This window comes from Gavialis gangeticus, unplaced genomic scaffold (assembly GCF_001723915.1).
Source record: "Gavialis gangeticus isolate Ggan-Ray unplaced genomic scaffold, GavGan_comp1, whole genome shotgun sequence".
Classification (NCBI taxonomy): Eukaryota; Metazoa; Chordata; order Crocodylia; family Gavialidae; genus Gavialis; species Gavialis gangeticus.
In genome coordinates this window covers 59,277,462-59,290,164 of record NW_017729031.1, presented here as the reverse complement: position 1 = coordinate 59,290,164, position 12,703 = coordinate 59,277,462, and the positions used below count along the sequence as shown (strand labels likewise).

General features: G+C 41.4%; 1 long non-coding RNA gene across 1 annotated transcript in view; it reads right to left on the bottom strand.

Annotated features, from left to right (window-relative positions):
• Nucleotides 1-204: 204 nt before the first annotated feature.
• LOC109301747 overlaps nt 205-12,703 on the bottom strand; it is a 42,800-nt gene continuing 30,301 nt past the window's right edge. The window contains exon 2 of the long non-coding RNA XR_002098601.1: nt 205-681. This is a non-coding gene — a long non-coding RNA (uncharacterized LOC109301747). The remainder of the gene's footprint in view (nt 682-12,703) is intronic.

Sequence of the window (12,703 nt, the reverse complement as noted above, 5' to 3'; positions counted from 1 at the left end):
AATCAGAAACCCTGTCACCATTTTATGGAATTTATATTTTTCCTATGGATGCTCTGATATGTTCTGGGATACAAAAAACAGCCAATTGACCATGTAAAAATGATAGAAAGCTTGTAAAACAATTTTTTCTGATGTATTCTAAAGCCTGGATTTGGTCAGACAGGTTTATTGTGTCTGGTTCCATCAAAATATGGCCAGTAAGTATAAAATATCCCTACAAAACATAATGGTTTATTAGATTAGGCAATACAATAAAATACATGGTTATTTGAAGGTTATAAGAAAACATACACAGATCACTTATTGGTTTCTTATTTGTCATACTGAAGAAGTCTTCATAAGTCACAAGAACATGTCTGCATTTTGGAATTTTAAGAGCAAAATCTGAGTATTGATTCCTAGTGTGGTCTCTTGCTCCTCAGGGTGGCAGGAGTTGGTAGTGCTGACGAGGCAGTGTGATTCAACCCCTGGGGGAGGGAGCATCACATCACTGAACAACAAGCACCTCTCTGGCTGAATCAGGAGCCACATGGAGGAGCGCCAAAGAGAATCCCATCCAGCCTTCCTCAGCTCAAGGGATGGAAGCCACAGTGCATGCCAGGGTGAAGAGAGGCTCAAGTGAAAGAAATGGTGGATGTTCAAGGCTTCTCTAGAGACATGGCAGCCTCCCTCCCCCATGCCCTGAGGAAAAAATCAGAATGAATTATAATATTAGTGTCTTGTTCAGAATGATGCTTAAAATGTTAATGGTACCTTATTCTGAATTAGGTTTAGAATGTGGAGCTCAGTGCTCCTCTCCCGATAGACATGCAGCTCCTATTGAGTTAAAGGAGATTAATTTGTCAAGACATAGGAAGAATGTACTCTTTAAGCAGTTCATACAAAGCCTCAAATGTGCTCCCATGGGGTGCACTGTCTCATAAAGTACACTACTGAACAGTTTTTAATTCTGGTATTTCCAAAATAAATGATTCTTCTTTACTGAGGCTGCAATTCAATAAAGTAATTAAGACTATACATATGACTTAAGCATGTGGCGGTTCCCATTCACTTTGATAGGATTACTCACATACTAAAAATTATGCATGTGCATAAACGCATTGTTAGAACTGAGGCATAAATGACAAGACTTTCTGTGGTTTTCCCCATTAGGCTGCACAGAGCACGTGGCCTCAGAATATTTGGTTCTGGATTGATTTTTTTTCACCAAAATGAATGAGTGCCTGTTTTGATTGTTTCTCTGAGATCTAATCATTCCAGAAGAAGACAAACTGAAAGGAAAGAAATTTAAACAGACATAATGCTCCCTAGGAGATTCTCCATAGTCTTTTTTCCCTTGTATACATTAAAATTGAAGAGCTTTTTCATGTCCTGAAAAATAAGGAAAACCCCCCTTTTATCACTCTCTTCACTGTCTCTAGTTTGGGCTGCTAGTTTTTACACAAAGCTAAGGGACAGAACTAGTTAACTTATTTTTTGCCTCTGTCACTACTTGCTGGGAACCTTGGATAAATCACTTAAGCTTTCTATGCTTTAGCTGGTCCACCTTTGAAGCACCTTTACGTGTTTCACGGGCTACTGTGTAAGAGTTAACTAACTAGGGCCTTTTATTACTTTTTTTCTTATAACTAAATTGAAAATTGCACTTCCTACATGTCATACACCAAGTAAATTTTTATACAATGTATTCTTTTCTTACAACTTGAGTTAGGACTTTATTAAAATATTGCAAGAATAGCAGCTTATTTCCATAGAGTATGTGTAATAATATATGTCTATTTATTGGGTCTGAATAGGTATATAATAATAAGGGCATTGAAATTCTATTATTCAAAGCACTACATTTAGTGTAAAATGATATTGTTGTCACTTGAAGGGGGGCCTCATTGACATGGTAGATAAGGAAGGGGTGGGATTTGTGTCCTAAATTAGAAGCCCTAAATTGCAATTAGTCTCCAGATAAGTCACAGAGCCACCAGGTTTAGCTGTGAGGTCAAATTTCAGATGGCGAGAGCCCTGGATTATTTCTATGGCAATAGGCAAGTCAGCATTTTGTGAAAGCTTTATATACATACCAAGATCTGGATTCTTCTTTCCATATGGGAGATTGTCTGCCCCACCCCCATACACATTCGCACAAACCCAGAGGAGAATGCAGTCTTATTGATAAAGTTCAGATAAACTAAAAGAAACAGATACAGGATTTTCTAGCTCGTCATATTCTTGCATTTATTCATTTCAATTAACACTTAATTTGAACTTGGATTTACCACCTTTAAAAAAAGCATTTATTTAACATTGTAATTCATACCACATTCCTGGGGAATACGCACATGTGAATAATCCAAACTGCCACTGGATGTCACTGTTGCATATATCTGGCAGTAAAAAACTTGTCCCTTAAAGACCACAATTTGAAAATGACAGTTTGGGGCAGTTAATCTTGCCTATCTGTATGCAGTTACTGAATAAACAAACAGTACCGCAATGCTATATTCACCTAACAAGACAGGAAGCATAAATCTGGCAATATGTGTCTTTAATACCATGATGACCCTGAGTAACTGTCCTATCACTTATACATTTCTAAAAGCAAAGAAGAGCAAACTTCTTATTAGGATATTGATTTTAAATCTTTATGTAATCTTAAATTGGAAATCCTGTAAGGAAGAAATAGTCTAATTGTGCAACAGAGAGGAAACAGCTATGAGAACAATGAATTGTGAGTCAGGTTTGCTAAAAAAAAACCTTTTGACTTTTGCTACAGTTACTGAAGGGACCATTAATCTGGAAAATTCTTAGCCCATCCTTTTAATTCATTTTTAAAAACATAGAAATAATTTGCATTTAAGTAATTGCCTCTAGTATTTGCTTCTCAGGATACAATATTGAATTGGTTTGGGTTTCCTGAGACAGTAGAACAAATGTGTGACCTGTAGTGTTCCTTCATGTGCAAAGAATCCAGGATCTAGTCCTAAACTGCTGCTACAGCAGGCACAAGAAGTAGCTGGCTCTCAGAAGTTGGTTCAAAACAGAAACAAACCTGCTTGTTCTTCATTATAGTATGAAGTTACCAGAGGATTCAAATCAGTAGTTTTTCAAGCTAGTCTTTTCTTGTCCTGGAACTCATTTTTAATATCCGTGAATGTTTTTGAGTACAGAAATGTTAGAACCATTCAGAGAGGCTTCCTGGCCTAGATTTCAGCTATGGGACTACTTTCTGTTCGTGTAAATTATCACAGAACTGTGTTGCTTGCCATCTATGGAGGGATGCTTTGATCCAAAATTTCAGTCATTGTTTCCACATTTAGGGGCTGGAATGAACATCAAAGAAATGGGTGTACTGAATTTACTGAATGCCAAAGCAGTACAATAACATACAAAGGATATAAGCAAATCCCAAAGGCGAAATGTGCTGCCAAATCTTGCACATAATAGAAACCCTAAAGTGACAGTCTATCTTTGACAAATGCATAATGATATCAATGCCAAGGGAAGGAACTAGCATGCTGAAAGGTGAATAAAAGAGTTGGGAACAATTCACTGCACTTACACATTTCCTCAGTGTGTTTTCACACAGCAAGGAAAGCAGATGACACAAATGCATTAGGTAATCATCAGAGAGGACCACAAACCTGCCAAGGTTTTTATACCAACTTGGCTCTTTTTTTGGCTCAAACCGTGTAGTTAAAAAGAAAACACGGTTAGAAATAATTAATCTTCTGGAAGAATAAAAAATTAGCCACAAGGAAAGTAAAAATGGTTCATTCATTCTTTCTTTGACAAGTTCAGATTTAATGCCCATATGGTACTTGCAATAAGCTATTCTCATTTCTGGTCTGATGCATTCCAAAATGCTTTAGATAGTTTGCAAAGGCAAGTTTAGAAGTTCCACATATATCCACCAGCCTTTCCACTACCAGGGACAAACAGGATCATTATTAGAATCACTGCACAAAAACATCATCGGGTTATCCTGAGAAAATCTAAAACCTACTAGTTAAAGTGCATTTTATTTTTCTTAAAAAACAAAAGAAAAACCAAAGCAAATAATGATTACACAACCTTTATGAAAGCTTTACTTTTCAGCACCTCACTGAGGATAGATGGCAGACATCACCGCAGGCCTGGAAGACACTATAAATATTCTATTCAGAGGGTTATTTGATAAAGGTCCCAGAGCAGGCAATTCTTGCCTCTGTTGAGTTGCTGTCAATATGAGATTCAGAAGGCAAGCTGCTAAAATAAAGTTCCAAAATGAGCCATAAGGTAAATTTGTTCCCCAATCCAATCCAGGTCAGTGGTCTCCTAAAAGTGATCCTATCATACGACTATTTGGGGGTCTTTGTCCAGATCCCAGTAAGGATCTGCAACACTACAAAAGTCATTACCACCACTGGCACTAAACGACCATAGTGAAAAGTATCTGAATCTATGTGAATTTGGCATTTTGTTTAATAGCCTGCTGTTCTATCGTAGACTGCTCTCTTATTGCTGCAATGTATGAAGTATGATGCTGCACTTTGTGTGTGAGCCACATTTATGCTAGAGATATAGCTGCCAGTTAATTGGGATAGGTGTGAACATGACTTTTATGTCCATGAGTGAAAATTTGATACTCCCCAACAAAAAAGCCCACTTTGAAAGACTAATCCACTTAGAATATCACCATTTAGGATGTGATACTCACTCCAGCTGCCACCCCTGAACAACAGGGGAACAACAGGTAAGGGATTTACAGTGAAATAAAAGGATTGTAATACTTTTAATACAGATCCATCAGGGAAAGCATTACTTAAGCATAGGGGGGCAGACAGGATGGAACAAGGTCACCATAATCTGTTCTAATTTTGAGGATTCTCAATTGTTTCAGACTTCAAAGGAGCCCATTAATAGATGATAGGGCACTGTGTATTATAGCATTTCTTGCTGTAACTCAACTTGACGGTCACTTGGGCTCCTGCAGCAGCCTGGAATGCTTAGAGGCATTTGAATGGTTTAAAGCCACTTTAGCTCCTCCATTTCCTCGGCCTATGAGTTCTGTGCTGTCTCTGTGAAGTGTAGAAGATATTTTTGCTATTTGTTATAGTAGGGCTGGAATGCTGTAGCTGTGATGGTTCAAGAAACATTAAGACTTTTTTGTGATCTCTTTTATTAGACCTGATATGCAGTTGGGACAGCTGTTGGACAGGCTCCTGGGCTTTGGGTCTGAGGAAGCGCACCTGATGCCCAAAAGCTTTTCAAGCAGCTAGCCCAACGATGCAGTTGGTTTGGCAGAAGATATCACTCTTAGCTGTGTAAGTTTTAGATTTGTGAGGTATGATTAGGAGGTTGGATGCCTAAGTGATCCGAAGTGTAGCTTCACATATTTGCAGTCCAAAACTTGCAATCATAGACATGGAAGCCTGATTCAAGCTGGGCTGGCAATGTAACAGATATTATGTAGCTTTGGTGTTGAAGAGGGTGGGTATTTAGAAGAGCATTAATTGTGAAAGCATAGTTTTACTAGCTGTAGCAATTACGGGAATGTAGGCAAGTGGTCGATCTTTTAAGCACCTTCTCTTACTGAACTGCTCTGAGCAGTCAAGTGGTGTGTTGCTGAAAATATTAATGCTCACCTGAAGCCCTAACAGTAGCACTCTTCTCTCTTGTACAAGTAGAGGAGCTACACTGGTGTTAGCCTGAGAAATTTTAGGTGTTAGGGTGGCATTAGGGTGAGAAATTTTATAGAGCTGTGGACGAAGGTAGACACAACCACAGCAGAAAAGCAGCAGGTGATTCAATAGAGTGATGTATTGCTAGATTTTGTTACAGTAACAAATAAATAGCTTTATGTATAATATCACAGCTTTGTTAAGAAGGGGCTTTTATACAACAAAAGCATATTGCTGTTCTCTCACAGGGTATATTTTCTGTTCTCTTATAGGGTATATTTACAAAGCAGTGGAAGGTTTGATTGTAGCATGGGTAGGCATCTCTGCACTAATTTCTGATTAGCAAGGATAGGTAATAACAGCGGTGAACATGCACTGCTGTCGACTTCAGTGACTACTAGCAACTCAGCTACCCAGTTAGAATCTCCCATCTGCTAATGCAGCTGGTGGCTGAAGCTAATGCAGCTGTTTCTTCACTGCTGTTATTACTTATTCTAGTTACTACATTAAAATCACTATGGATGACCCTACCGTGAGTGTGTGTACCTGTGCTGCAATCACACCTTTAATTGCAGGGTGGACATACCCAAAGAGTCAAAGTGGCTTGGCTTTAAAATGCTGTCCCACTTTCAGCAGAAGGTGAACATATCCTTTAACACGTGTCCTCTCCATTCTTTTGTACTACAACTTTTTAACGCTTGTTAGCATGTAATATTGTGATATAGTTAATAAAAAGAGGGACTAAATAATCTTTTAAAATTGTAATTTGTGCTTCCACGATCCCAGGCATATTCAATTATTCGGCTTCTTCATTGTTTCTGAACTTACTAGAGAAGGAACTAACTATCCAGCAACATAAAAACATACAAATGGGTGTTCAGTTGAATGGAGGTAGTAAGAATTTCTGGCATGAAAAGCTCAGTATTTATGAGTTAATTTAATCAGAGAAGAAAAATATCAAGTAGGCGACTGAGTAAAAATGATGACTGTGTATTATGTTTTTGCCATGCAGCTGAACAAACACATTCAATGACAGATCCTGGCAAGAACTGCAAAGATGTTCTCGACAATGGCATGAATAAATATTAGGTGCTGCATACAATTCATTGCATTCCAGGTCTTGAGCAAAACCAGGTGAGCTTTGGCTGGAAAATGTGGCAGGAACAATGTAAGCGTGTTGGTATAATGTAAACATCTACAGTGGTCTCCCCAGCTGCTTTGCTGTAACAATTTTACTTGCATCAGCAACAGCTCTGTCATTTTTTATCTGCTGTCCTTTCATTGGACTTCTAGGAATCAATTAAAATCCCAGCAGCTTTAGGGTTCATGGCAGACACTTCAACAATATAGCCTAAATAAAGAACTTTATACCTGGCAAAACAATGTTTGCCAATCAGATTTCTTCACTATTACCACAGCTAGTTTACTAGAATATAAAGAAAAGTAAGCACTTTAGGTTGCTTGGTAGGTATGCTCAGAGACAGTGAGGATGTCTTCTAATAAGTTAAAATTTAGTTAATTTTAGGAAAGATTTATCTTCTTCAGTGGGAGGACAGGGATCCACAACAACATAGAGCAGTTGTGATGAAGAACTGTGCCGCAGCGCACTAAGGTGCTCTGCTCCTAGAAGAGCAGAAACTGCCTGGGGGGAGAGCCCAAAGAGGAAGACAGAAGCCCAGGTGCACGTTACCAGGGCAACAAGCCAGAGGGAAAATTAGCCTGCACCTGCACATGGTCAGCTGACCAGAAGGGGCAGGGACTGGCTCATATATATACCCCAGGGCTGAGGCCAGGAGGGTAGTTCCCTGCTAGCAGACAGAGGGGAAGGAGCCTCCAGGGAGGAAGTGCCCAGCGATGCTGCAACTGCTTGGTATGCTGCACATAGGGCTAAGGGGGCTCCATGAGCTCTGCAGGTACCCTTGCCTACTCAACACTTCATGCCAGGGACAAAGTTCGATCCTTTTAAAGGGGCAGAGCACACCCTGGTCTTTTGTATTATGTTATAGCCCAGGGGCTTATGTTTGTTTGCTGTTTATAACACCAGTCATTTGGGTGAGGCTATCTGGGGAGGGAGGAGGCCTCACTGGGGGGCCCACTGCAGCATGGGGGGGCCCCAGTGCCAGAGAGGGTGCAGCATTTGGAGGGCACAGGCTCCAGCGCCAGTGAGGATGCAGCAACAGGACAGTGGAGAGCCCAGGCACCAGTGAGGATGGAGCAACAGTGTGGCGGACAGCCCAGGTGCCAGTGAGGACAAGGGGGCCAATTACAGCAAGGCCTAGACAGGACAACATCAGTGCCATCTGTGAGGCTTGGGGTGTGGTAAAGGGGCAGCTGGAGCCATGCATATAACCCATAAAGCTGGGGTGTCCTGTGACATCTATTTTGGAATGGGACCCACAAGGGGCCTGGGAACCCATGGGGTCAAGGAAATTCATCAGGACCATGCCCAATGGGACATGAAGGTAGCCTCCCTATATCATAAATCCATCAAGACAAGGTGGACAAAAATAAAGGGGGCCGAATTGGCATGGTTGAGGGGCCCTAGGGGTGACACGGCCATCTGCGAAGACCCCATCCCATGACAAACTGGTTATAAAGTAATATACTGACCATTAGGGCTGTGTGAAACTTTAGTCGCTGATTCAATTTGGTGAATTGGTGGACAAATCTCCAAATCTGAACTGAATTGGGAGACCCATTAATCTCTCTGAATTAAATTGAAACCCTCCAAATTGATTCGGAAAGATTCAACGATTTGGAGAGACACGGCTTTAAATGTTTTTTTTCTACATACCTGAAGGTACCAGGTGGTTTGTGAATGCTGCAATGGTAGAGTAGATGGAGTATCCCACAGGAGTGTGGGGCAGGGCCCAGCACGCTCTGCAGAAGAACCAGAAGTGGACCAGAAGCACTTCCAGTCCACTTCCAGGTCTGCTGGGGAGCATGTAGGGTTTTCCCCCTGCCCCCCCCCCCGTGCCTCCCCAGCTTGGCAACTGGTGCCTCCTAGGACTGGAGGGGTACCCAGGATCCCCCCGTGGCCAATCACTGAGCCTGGTGGGTGCAGGGGGCCCCCCCATGTGCTCTGCAGCGGACCTGGAAGTGGATTGGAAGTACTTCCAGTCCACTTTCAAGTTGGCTGCTGAGCCCACGGGGGCGGGGGGGAGCCCATCTGCTCCACCATTGCAGCATTCATGAGCCACTCCTGGTACCTTGAGGTATGTACAAAAAACATTTAAAGCTGTGTCTATGGCTGAATCACTGATTTGCCAAATCGGCATCGAATCTTCAGATTCAGATTTGGCCTAATTGAATTGGGGGACTGTGATATGAATCAATAAATTGAATCATTGTCCCTGATTTGGGCCAAGTCCGAATCAAATCTGACCCATTTCGCACACCCCTACTGACCATGTTAACAGAATTTGTAAGAAAACCTGAGAGAAGTTTTATTTTGTTGGCCACTGTTATTCCAAGGCTGGTCTATGACAATACTCTTCCAATTACGGCCTACAAAGCTGTAGCTAGCTCAAATTTAACTGCATATCTGGAAGTGGAAAAGAGGCAAAAACACTTCACACTAGTATTCCACTCATCATGCTGGTTCTTCATTATACTATTTAATTCAAGTTAAAAGTGCCTAGACCCTGTCCTGTAGGTAAGGAAATTTATCTCGAGAACTCTTACTACTTTCATACAACTCCGGCAAACAGAAGCTGCTGCTGATTTTTAAAGGCAAAACTGGAGAATAAACATTTTTTGTGGAGGTGCCCAGGCTCTTTTGCGAAGGATAATTATGAACTCATTATTTCCTCCTTTAGAGAACAATGTGATATCACAGAATCATAGAATAATAGAAAATTAGGGTTGGAAGGGACCTCAGGAAGTCATCTAATCCTGCTCAAAGTAGAACCATCCCCAACTAGATCATCCCAGCTAAAGCTTTGTCTAGCCAGGTCTTAAAGACCTCCAAGGATGGAGATTCCACCACCTCTCTGGGTAACATGTTCCAGTGCTTTGCTACGCTCCTAGAGAGAAAATTCTTCCTAATATCTAACCTAAAATGTTTTTTGCCCAGATTTTTCTTCAGGAAATGCTGATAAAAAGGACTGCAACTGAAAAGAAACGGAGATGGCCAAAGACCAGACAGGTAAACAGTTTTATGTCATTTGTGTGGTTCCCCATTCTGGGGCCTACCTTTGACATAATTCAGATCTGTCTTATGGCTTGTAGCATAATTGTCTGTCTACCACTCTGAAAGAGATGTTCCAGCAGAGATCAACAGAGTGTAAAGATGCTCTGGTCATACTCCTTTTATTCTACTCAAGCCCTAGTATTGGATTTGCAAGAACTACTTCTTCTCAACTAGAGGACAACAGGAGGGGTTGGGTCAGCCATTTTTCAACATTCTTTTTACAACTAGAGTGGTAAGAAACATAAAAAAAACCCAGAATGTGACTGCAGATCTGGGGGGGAGGAGTGTGTGGTGTATGGGTGGTGTGTGTGTGTATGGCCTTTTTTCTCCCTGGCCTTATTGGCCATTCCCGTTTTGGAAATAAAACCTATAGATGTGAAACAATATTCACAAATGCAGTCATTACAGGATTTTGTCACAGCCTACAGTCCTTTGTTTAGTCTGTAGATGTGAGGGTGACTGAGACTTTAAAAATGGGAGAGGTCACCACACCTTGGAAGAGACCATATGGTTAGAAAGTTAAACTGGCCAGTATTTTTGTTTTTCTGTGCTTGCTTTTGGATGTGTGCCACTTAGTCTTTCATTCTGAGTTTGCAAGTATGATTGATTTGCCTCAAAAAAGGTAATAGCTTGCTAGACACATGATTTCTGTTCATTAGCCATTGACTTTGAAAATCAATATTGAGCACTTTGGATGGCACTTTCCAGGCTCAAAATGATCCTATCTCTTGACACCTTTCCAGTACCAGACTGTATCAGAAAAGTGAAGGCAGTAGGGAAAGCTTACTCTGAACATGAATGGGGACCTGAGTCTCCATTCCTACTCTCTTTCAGAAGCATCTCTCTGCAGTGAAATGTTGGGGAAGATTTTCAGAATAGCTCACTTCTTGTTTAGATGCTAATGTCAATGCACACCTTTTCAAGAGTGCTCAGCCCCCTAAGATCTCAGCTATTTAGAACATCTGGATATAGCTATCCCACTGGAAGATGATATAGATATTGTGCTTTTTGAAAAACTGCACACTTTTAGGTGTTTATATAGAAACTGAACTTCCTTGAAAATTCAGCCCTATTTGTTCTTGCTAAGCACTTGAAATCAGGCCCTCAACTTTTTTGAGTATCAGACTTGTAATATTTGATAGCATGGTGTTTGGCTTTTTGTTAATTTTTATTTTTAAGTTAAAAAGACTAACCTTAGTTACCCTCAAACTTACTGTTATCAATCAAGTAAGGGGCTTGTTATCATGAAGGGATCCTTAGGAAGGAGTTCAATGCTGATATGGAAGAAGAGAGAGCATGCTTAAAGAATATTGTAAATAAATTATGGAGAAAACTCTAGGGCTAGGGACAGACATTACATATAAACTCATTTAAGTGATAAGAAACTGGCTTAAACCTGTAACAGAACAGATGTTCAGTGCACATAAACCAGTTTGAAAATGGCTGAAATAGGTTTGAGATATACCTGGTTGAATGTAGTATCAGACTTAACTGATTTGTCTCAAACTAAATCTGTCCCAGACCCCTTGCTGGTTTAAGATAAACCAAACTCTCCCAGCACCCCAGCATGCTCTCTGGGCTTTGTGGGGCTCTCTGCTCCAAGAGCAGAGCTGGCCCCTCCCCTCTGCTCCCTCATTGGAGCTCCAGCAGAGACTGCACATCAGGGTCTGCCTGGCTTCCCTCTGCCCTACCCCCCCACCCCTCACTGCTTGAGCAGGAATCCCCCCTCTCTCCCATCTCCCACAGCATGGACCCCACCCCTAGGCATGTGGTATGCTAGCTAATGCCAAGAGGTGTCTGTATGTGTGTCTCTTTAATTTCACTTGGACAAGCAATTAGCACAGTGACCACTTAGGGCTTTTTGAAGCTAATCAACAGGTCAGCTGGTAAGCTGTTTAAGAAGAGTTTTAACTAATGGAGAGAGGCTATTGTTTTGCTGATGGGGTGATTAAACATAATTATCAGCCCCCTACTGGCTTGCTTGCCTGTCAGTTTTCTGCAGACAGTATAAAGAGACAGAGAGGGAGGTTGAAAAGCTCTGTATCATCAACAGATGCATGCATTGCTCACCCTCCCTTGCCTCAGAGTGCTAGCAGGGGTCTGGCAACACTCCTGTCCCTTGAGCAGCCAGTGGGGAAAAGCCTGGGATGGTGCAAACAGACCTCCCTAATCAAAATGTCCTGCCAGGGCCTCACCACACCTCCCCTCAGTTCAGCACTATGGATGGGAAGGGAGGTCTGCACTAGTACCCCCTGGCTTCTAGCCTGAGGCACTGTGGGCATGTGCCTGAATTTCCTCAGTCTAGAGAGAATGTTTGTCCAGTTACAAAGTAGTTAGTCAGGTTAGACTAACCTGCAAAGATTGAATCGCTTCAGGCTCAGGCTTTTTCAATGTCTGTCCCTAGCTTAGGATGCACCCATGTAATGACCGGGGACAGAAAATGGCATCGTATTTTACAAATATTTATATTTACTATATCAAAAGAAGAGAATGACATTGATAGAATTGGGGTAGAGTTGGCTAATTAAGTCATCTCCAGGAACTGAATGTGTACCTTTTATAAAAAATTAGTATCTACACTGGAAGTTTAATTGCGGGTTTTTGGGGTATTTGGGTCAAGCACATTCCTCATATTTGAATTGTACTTCACCTGGTAGTGTAGTACCATTCTCAGCAGCCTATTCCATCTTTGATTTTCGTTCAGAGTTCTATGGATACTAATGGAAGTTATGTTGACAAACTAAGAAGAGACTGGATCAGCCAGGGTGAGCTATTCCTGCTGCTACATGAAAAAGTAGAAGGAAGAATGAGGCTGCTTTGCTGCCCTTCTACAGTATTGCTGCTAAGCCCACAGCCA